Here is a 9,466-nt window from a genome sequence, read left to right as displayed (position 1 = left end):
TTCTTCCTGTGAAACTCATTGTGAAGGCCTTCCAAAGAAAACAGACACCCCATTTCTGGTACACGCAAAGAGGAAGAGATAAAATACTTAAATTTACTTTCTTCCTTTTCCTCCTCTGTGCCCCAGGCTATTCCCATGATACAACATAGTGCAAGATTTTGCTTATTAAAGAAGGATTTTTTTGAGACATGGATGGAGATTCTCCTGTGGGACAATCTGTACAGCATTAAAAAATCTACAGGTTCTCAAAATGGAGTTTGCTGAAGTGGCAGAACAGACCATTCTGTTAGTTTCTATCACACAGTGGATTGCATTGCACCTTACCAAACATTAAAGATGAGCAGACTCTTTCCAGAATATCAGCAGATACAGAGAATATCATTGTTATATTAAAAAAAAAAGAACTCAATTGCTGGTGTATTTTCTATAAATCATTTTATATAATATACCCTTCAAAATACTGGTCTAACTTTGGTAATGAATGGCCACAGTAAGAATCTCAGCTCTGTATGAATGCATAATCCCCACCACAAATAACTGCTGGCTACTGGCATTGTATCCATCAAAAAATTATTAGGAAAGTTTATGGCAACAAATCCTGTCATAAAAAAGTCACAAGGTTTTTTATTTGAGACAATATTTCCTCAAAACCACACTCAAAGCATTTTAAAAAACCCTCTCTAAAAGACTTAACATGTCCAGTGTAAGTTTCACAGCAAATTTTGTATTAAACTGCAAAAATACCTCCTTAGATGAGCTGAGTTTGCCTTCTACATTCAACAATAACAGGTTTAATGGTAACCAGGAAAAATTTTTTTCATTAGGGAGATTAATGTTTTGATAATGAATCCAGCTGTGTATTTCAGGTTTATTTCATAAGAAAAAAAAATTCCCAGCCTTTCAAAATATTTTATTTGTTAGGGGAACTGCAGCATCACTGTTTAAAGAATCATCTTAATTTTATATTTTCATGAATTTTTTATAGAGGTTTATATAGCTTACTTTGAAAGAAGACTTTATATAATTCACTGTGAAAGAGGAATTTCAATATACTTTTGCCAAGTATCTATCCATTTACTGAAAATTATTCTAATGAACAGAAGCTAAAAAGGAATGTATTATGAGAAAGAGAATGAGTCAGGACTATGTATTTTTTTTTCCTCAGATACAATTTTAGAATTTTTGTTGATTGGAGGAGTTATTTTTATCAGCTTTTCTTCTTCACAGCTAAAGTAACACTGATGGACAGAGGGTACTTGAGACCTGAAAAATCAATTTCAAAATTCTTAAGTTAAATGTAAAAATTGAACAAAATACTATTTTAATTTAAAAAATGTTCATGAATGTTCGAAGCAAAAAAAAAAAACATTTGCACCATTATGCCTTTGTTTGACAATGTTATTTTTCCTATAATGCACCATTATTTATATTAGTATATATCCCAAAAAATTTCAAATGTACTTAAAGAACTGAAGTAAAGATTTAAAACCCATTGGAAAAAGAATATCTGAACACAAGAGTTTATCAGTGTTTGCTTCTCCCAAAGTTCAATATGGATGTTACTGACTTATTGCAGAGCCAAACTGGGTGTTATGCTGCAGATGCCTCTGACTGGAGCTAAATGGTTTATCGTATTTAAGCTTCCCTGTGACAACCAAAAGGAGTGTGACACCGAGTGGGGAAAAAAGCTGACATATGGCTTCATGAGAAACTATTCCAGCTGGAAAACATACAAGAAATGAACGAATGGTCCTTGTATGTAAAAGTCAATACCAGATAAACTTCTAATTAAAAAATTTAAGCCATAAGATTATTACTTTTAGAAGGAAGTGACTCACATTCTGGGTAAGAGCTGTGTCCACAGTGAGAGCTGAGACTGAGAAATTCAAATTTCTGAGAAATGTAAGGTGTAATTTGAGTGGTACTCTATTAATCTTCAAATTCAATTTCACATTGGAAATTTTGTGAACCAAAAAGGATAATTTTTTATAGGGACCCAAAGTAAAGTTTAACATTGTTCCCTGGCTGCCTTTTTTAAAAGGCAAGCTGGTGAAGTCAAACCCCTTGGCTAGGTGCTGTGCCCCCCGAAGGTACATCCTATACCTGTACCTTTTCTAACAACTGATAACAACTAACCTATTATCTTCTGAATGTGTTTAAACAGAGATATTCTGAGAAATAAGCTTTCTTTCGGATGGGCTGGCAAAAAAGGTGTCACATAATTTCAGGTTTGCATATAGTTCATATCCAACTTCACTGAAGTCAACACAAAAACTCTCACTGTGAGATTACTACCAGTTGCCCATTCACGAATGACACTGGTAAAAAATATTTCTCCATCTTTCTTATAAGCTCTCCCAACTGACATGCCACAAAAGGCCATTCTGGCATCTTTTCTTCTCCCAGTTGAACACCAATTCTCTCAGCCCTTCTTCACAGAAGAGGTATTTCAACTCTCTGATAATTTTCATAGCCCTTCTCTGCATTTACTCTACAAGTCTACGTCTTTTTAATATTGGGGATCCTGGTGTATACAATGTAGTATACAATCAGTTCTCCTCTTGGAAATTAACGAAATTTTCTTGTGTGATCATTCAGATGTCACTCTGGGAGTCGGAGTCACACCACGCAAGGTTTTAACTGCTGGGACCAAAGCCCCTTTGCAGGAAGTGGCTCCAGTGAACCAAAGGTGTCCTGTTTGACTCTCTCCACACCTCACACCCCCACTGTCTGAGTTTCTGTTGACCCTGGGCTCCCATAACAGAGTGAGACCTCTGCTTCCTCTAAGTAATAAATTGTGGAGAAGAAAGAAAATAAGATCACAGTCTGGGTGCCCCAAGAGGGACCCTAAATAAAGGAATCCCTGAACCTTGCAGTCATTGTACACTCTCTTCACACAACCTTCATGTCCTTTTCATTTGCCTCTTGGTCCAATAGTTTCATTTAGTCTCTTACTGTTCACTGGGCCCTGCAGAGGCTCTGGATGGTGGCTGGCACTCCAGGACTGTGCCCTTTGTTAGGCAGAAGGTCAGTGCCCCTTCACAGCTCATTGTTTGGGGCTGCAGCTGTTTCCCACCAGCCAGGGCACAACCTGCAGCTTGCACTCCAAGCTGCCTGCACTAGGTGTGTTCCACAACAAATCTATACAATTTAGTAGTGTTTATGAAAGTGTAACCTTAGATTGTTAATTTATTAACAGATTTCAGATCTTGTGGATTTTATGCATAAGACTGCATTTATTACAGGGAGCTGTGCTTCCTTCTGTACAAAGCAAGTCATTAAAGCTGTCCACCATGATTTAAAAAATCCCAGGCAAATGTGCAGTATGGTTAGCAGTATCCTAATTCACACAGCTGTAAAGGATCTAACTATACACCTGTGTGTGACTTTTTTTTTGGTTGGTTTGTTGTTGGTGGTGGGTTTTTTTTGTTTAGTTGGTTGTTTTTTTTGCTCCAACAGATTTTTGGAGTAAGTTAATTTTAAAACATCTATGTCAAAATATGCAGACATGTACCACGTTTGGTAGATCACAGCCATTACTACAGCAACACTGGAAAACCACTGGACATGCTTTTGCACAAGACTGCACAACTAGAAATCATAGACTACCCCTTTGTTTTCAGAAATACTTTATTTTCTTTCTTAGATATTATTAGATTCTGGACAGAATCCCATTAAAACACACAGCTGAAGATTAATTTGACCAAGCCTGAAAAGTCTTTGTTTGCATGCTAACAGATATGAGATTCTGAGGAAAAGTTTTGTTGGCTCGAAACCAGTAAATACATATCTATACATGGATAGATATATAGGCAGATATAGATATTGATGATACTTAGATATAGGTATAGATACTGATATAGCAATAGATATATCAGCCTTGCTTTTTGCAACTGTGAAAATTATAAACACTTCATAAAGTATCCTGCCACAGAACCAAGCATATTGAAATGGCTCTTTATGGAGATATTGAAAGAACAACAACAAAATAAAATACACAAGGCTTGCTTCTCCTGAGGGTTCAATTATTTTGAGCCCTGCTAGCAAACTTTGATTGATAAATCTAACCTTTTCTTTCCAGGCAATGGTTTGATCACATAGTGATGAGAAAGAGTTAGAGAATGGAAAAATAATATTTGGATTGTAACGGAATAATAAAAATGCAGAGGATGCCTTAGACTTTTACAAGGTGAGAAATTGTTTCCCATTCTGATTGTGTGATGTCAAGACTTCCTTCTAAAAACAGGTAAGTCTGGGCTTTGTATGAGCCTCTTAAATCAATTTTCAAAACTCATAATCTTTCTCCAGCCTTCCAACTAGAAATTCTCAATACATCCAAAATGAAATTCAAGTTGTAGTGGCAACATAGGTTTTTCAGCAGCACAAATGACTGATGAAATGGTGTAGTGACCAGATTTTATATGTGAAATATGAACAAAAGATGTGAAATATGAGCTCTCCAGGCCCACAGGGAAAAGGAGGCAGCCTTTGTGTCCAAAACAAATTTAAGAGATTTTCCAACTGCATCAATACAAAAAACTGATAATGAATTTCCATCATAACATAATTTGACACTTCTATATATCATTTTAATTGTTCATTGACTACATATTTTTTTCATTTCCTTCTAAAATACTTCTTAGAATCCCAAAATCCTCTGTCATTAGTTTCTTCAAATCTTCATTTCTGTGCAGAAAAAAAGAGAAGTTATCAATCAAACAAAAAAAAAATTAGATCACTTCGTTTTATTTTATAAATTCCTTTACACAAGATCTTTCTTCAGTAGACAAAGAAGCTACACCTAACCTTGCAAGCAATTCTACTGAAAAAAAGGAAAAAGAGAAAGTAGAATTTCTCTTTGAAGTATAAGCTTGGAAGTAAATCACTGAACAACATGTAAAGCTGTGTTCTTTAAATGTTTTCAAATTTCCACAAGCAACTGTAGAAATTTATTTTGAAATGCCTGAATTTTGGGGATCTAGCAAACTGTTTGATCTTCATTAACTCTGATCCTTTCTTATCCATAAAATACTTACTGAGGTCGGAGAGCATTTAATAAGTAATTTTAAAAATACATAATAAAAGTCAGTGAAGAATTAACTACACTATCTGTTTCAACCCACATAATGAGCCATAATTTGGAGAAAAGGATATTTTATGAAACAGTTAATAGTAGAGCAGAAATCAGAGAAAGAAGACATATGCATTTGTTCCTGGTTTAAAGACAGGACACTGAAATGCAGCTGTGCAAACCTGAATATTACCATGAGAGTTGAGCAGGGACACGAAAACCGTGGTATTTAGCAGCTTCCAGAACTGGTGTATCTGAATGCTGAAAGCCAAATTAAAGCTGCCCTTAGCAAAGGTATGCTGTTTCAAATTTAGTCCTCCCACATAAGCTCTCCCTGCCCTCACTACGCCATATGGGACAGATGTAATTTAGTTCTAATGTTTTAGTTAATGAAATCACTGTTACAGCCTGTGAATAACAGCAGCAAATGTGCTCACTGTTAAATAGTACTGTGCTTGCAGGCAAGTGTGGCAAACAGATAACCCACTACATTTGTACCTACTTCTACAGTTTTTACTGCCTGTTTTTTTAATATAGATCTAGATTCCTGAGGCATGGTGTGCATGCGTAAAATTTAAAAATGAAGAGGTCAGGCCTTAAAAACTGTAAATCCATTTAGCTCTGAAAAAATTATTATCATTAACAAAACTGTCAATATTTAGTATCTGACTATGGCATTTCAGCTGCTTTTCTTGGTTTACATACTGAAATAAGAAAATGCATATTAAAAAACGTAGTAATGCACACATACACCACATATATTCTGCTGTCATCTCTGCAATATATAGCAAAATGATAAGTAATTGTTTTCTAACAACTTAGAGACACTATCTTTCATCTCCTAAGCTATCTCCTTGAATTTACTAATGTCTCAACCTCAAAAAAACTTTATGTATCTTGTTTTTAAAAAAACAGTAATCATCTATGCCAAGACTTTGGCTCAGTTAAATAATATTTCCATTCTAATTACATTACTTCTAATTATGATCATTTGCTCAGTTTCAGAAAAAGGATTTTCAAGCTGATTACAAGAATTATGGGTTTGCACTCTACATGCTAACAAAACTGAGCAACTGTGACACCAAACCAGAGGTGAAAAACTGAAAGATGAAGAGAACCCAAAATTTATACCTCTCATAGTTTAACCCCAGTTCACAACTAAGCCCCATGCTTCCACCCACTCGTACCCTTACCAGTAGGACTGGGAAGAGAATTGGAAGAGCAAAAGTGAGAAAACTCATGGGTTGAGTTAAGAACAGCTTAACAGGGAGGCAAAAGACACACACACACACACAAGCAAATAAAAACAAGCAATTATTTCACTGCTTCCCATGGGCAGGCAGGTGTTTAGCTATCCCCAGAAAAGGAGGACTCCATCAGGTCGAATTATGACTTGGGAACAAAAATGCCATCACTCCACACATCCCTTCTTCTTTCTTCCCCAGCTCTCTATGTTGAGCCTAACGTGGGAATATGGAACATCCTTTCAGTCAGTTGGGATCAGCTGTCCCAGCTGCACCCCTCTCACCTACCCAAACACCCCCAGACTCCTCACTAGCAGGGCAGCACAAAAATCAGAAAAGGCTTTGATATTATGCAAACGCTGCTCAGCAACAGCAAAACGATCTCTACATTATCAACACTGGGTTAAGCACACATCCAAAACTCAGCCCCATATTAGCTACTGTGAAGAAAATTACTGTGAAGAAAATTCTAGGCAAACCTAGAACAATACCTATGAAATTAATATGCAAGTTTTAACAGCCCTTATCCAGTACAGACCATGGCAAACAGCACAGCTGATGACAACATCTGTACCTATTTGTAACATTTTTGTTGATTAAAGCCAACAGCTACATAGTTGAAGATTTATGAATAAGAGGGTGGCATAGAGCATTATTGTGGAGTATTGATTGTCCAGAATTAAAAGTAATTTTCTGTACACTGGTTAAGCTCAATACCACCTCTACCTCCAAACTCCTCAGAGGCAAGGATTACTCACAAAATTGCTACTATTTTTTGTTTCCTTTTTTTTCTTCAGTGTTTAATACTAATGCTGCCATGAGGAGGAGGACCATGATTGCAGGAGTGATGTTCCATTTGTGGGCCCTAAAATCCTAATGAGCCAGTTGTACCATCTGGATGTTCATAATAAACTCATGAGGCTTGACAGAGTTCACCCCAGAGTACTGAAGAAGTTAGTGGGTGCTACAGCAGGACCTCTCTGTCATGATCCATGGGTATGGGGGCACAATATTCACTATAAATTCTTATCAGGCAGATCAAAGACACCAGACCACATGTCAGGGAACTCTCAGGCTTCTATTGTACAGTCACCATAACTCTGGCAATGACCACGCTATTAAGACTAAAAGGGTGTTGGTTAACAAGCCCTTACACTTTCACAATATACTTCCACAAAAGGTGTACGCTAACAAGGCATTAATTTTGTACAGTACACTTAAATAAGTTTTCAAGTCCCACAACAAACTCTTCAAAAGGTGCTGGCTTACAAGCACAACATCACTATTCAAAGGTGCTAGATAATGAGCCACAACACACTTCCACAAGGTTCTCACTCTCACAACAGAGTTTAGTACGGAGTACAGATTAGGAAGCAGTGCTTTCCTCGGGCAAAGCAAAGGAAGAAAACAAAGAATAGCACCAGTCCTCAGATCCTGCATTAGTCTGCTGCTTGGATGATCCAGAGCTGGGTTTGCAAGACAAAGAAAATTAAGACGAACGGATAGGGAACGGCGTGGGTTGGGGAGAGGGGGGAGGGAAGCAAGGAAGGAGGCCCAATCCACCCCCTCTTGCAGTTAGGAGGTAGACTCTTGGTGCACACCTCTTATGGAAATAAACTAAGATTTTCTGTGCTGATTTGTTCAGGCATGCACAGCCAGCCCATCTCCAGGGAGAGAGCTGTGGAGGAGGTGGGGAAACAGAACAGAAATCTCAAGGCAGAGCATGAACTTGGCTTGGAGCAGAACTGCCCCACCTCCATGAGACTCTCTCCTCCTATAGCAATCCTCAGAATCTTTGAGACAAAACATCCTTAGGTTTGGTTCTCTATACCAGCTCAATCAAGCATCTACCAAAGGTCTTGGGACCCTAATGAAAGCTAGTAAATGTCATTACGTTTACAAGAATGGCATAAGGGAAGATCCAACAAAGCAGATTAGTCTAACCCCTACCTAGAAAAATAATGGAGATCTATTGGGATCCTATTGAAAGGCATTCAAGAACAATGAAATTATCAGGCACAATCAACATGGGTTCACAAAGGGAAAGTCTTTCCTATCTAATCTGATATCCTTCTGTGCCAAGGTGTGCTGACTTTAAGCAGGAAATTAAACACAAAATAAGCCATTCCACTTCCCCCACCCCTCCTGTTAAGGGAGGGACAACAAAGCAAAGTCTATGAGTTGACTTAAAACTTACTAAATGTACAAAGCAGTAAAATACAACATGCACAGTAAAAACAGCAGAGAAGTTGTTTTACCCACAAAAAGTTGTTCCCCACTGGCAACAAAAGAAGATGGTGGATACTCCTCACAGATCATGTCCACATGGCTTCTTGCCCAGACAAAGACAATATGATGACTGTTCTTGCACACAGCCAACATGGCCATCAGGAACAAGGGCAAGATGGTGAGGAAGGTCCCGTGGTGAATTTTTCCCCCATCCCAATCTGATTTTTTTTTTTTTTAAGTGACAAACTAAAGCCCCTAGAAACTAGATCATCTGAGTAGAGGTCCACTTTGTTCAGTTCTTTGTGGGTGCCTCCAGCACTGCTTCTAACACTCTGCTGCACTGTGGGGTCACCCCCACTTGTGCTTTCCTGGAGCAGCTTCCCTGCCAGCTCTGGTGATTCAGCTCTGCAGTTGATATCTGCTTTTGCTGCTGTCCCTTTCAGCACCAAGGTCCATAACCACACTCTGGAGGTAAAACAGAAGGGGGAAATGGCAGAGAGGCAGAGAGACCAAGTCCACTGGTGTTGATGCCCTGGTAAGGGCACCCCAGCTCTCCCTGCCAAAACCACACCCCTGAGGATGACATGGATGTTTTTGAATAACAACTTGGTAACACCCACACAGCACTAAACTCCACCCCCTCTCCATAATCAGGACACAAGTTCACCTTCTAGGTGGATGTAGGGAAGGTGGTAGATGTAGCTTTTGTGAATTTCATTCAGGCTTTTGATACTTTATCCTTCTAGACATGCTGTCTTGCTGTGCAATGAGCAAGCACACACACACACTCTGTGTGCACTGTTAGGGGGGCTCACAAAAGGAATTAAATCTGGCTGGTGGCCAGTAACCAATAGAATTCCTCAGGGCTGACTTCTGGGGCCAGTTTTGTTTAATACTTTTTTTAATTATCTAAATGCAGAAC

At 38.3% G+C, this 9,466-nt stretch overlaps 1 long non-coding RNA gene across 1 annotated transcript; it reads left to right on the top strand.

Moving 5' to 3' along the window:
* The first annotated feature begins 1,596 nt into the window (after nt 1-1,596).
* On the top strand, nt 1,597-7,808 carry LOC135291164 (uncharacterized). The gene is made up of 3 exons (XR_010354033.1): nt 1,597-1,755; nt 4,082-4,246; nt 6,071-7,808. It is a non-coding gene; the product is annotated as an uncharacterized LOC135291164 (long non-coding RNA).
* Nucleotides 7,809-9,466: the final 1,658 nt, after the last annotated feature.

This window comes from Passer domesticus, chromosome Z (assembly GCF_036417665.1).
Source record: "Passer domesticus isolate bPasDom1 chromosome Z, bPasDom1.hap1, whole genome shotgun sequence".
Taxonomy (NCBI): Eukaryota; Metazoa; Chordata; class Aves; order Passeriformes; family Passeridae; genus Passer; species Passer domesticus.
The sequence above is the reverse complement of the archived record's forward strand: the minus strand, read 5'-3'. Positions and strand labels throughout refer to the sequence as shown.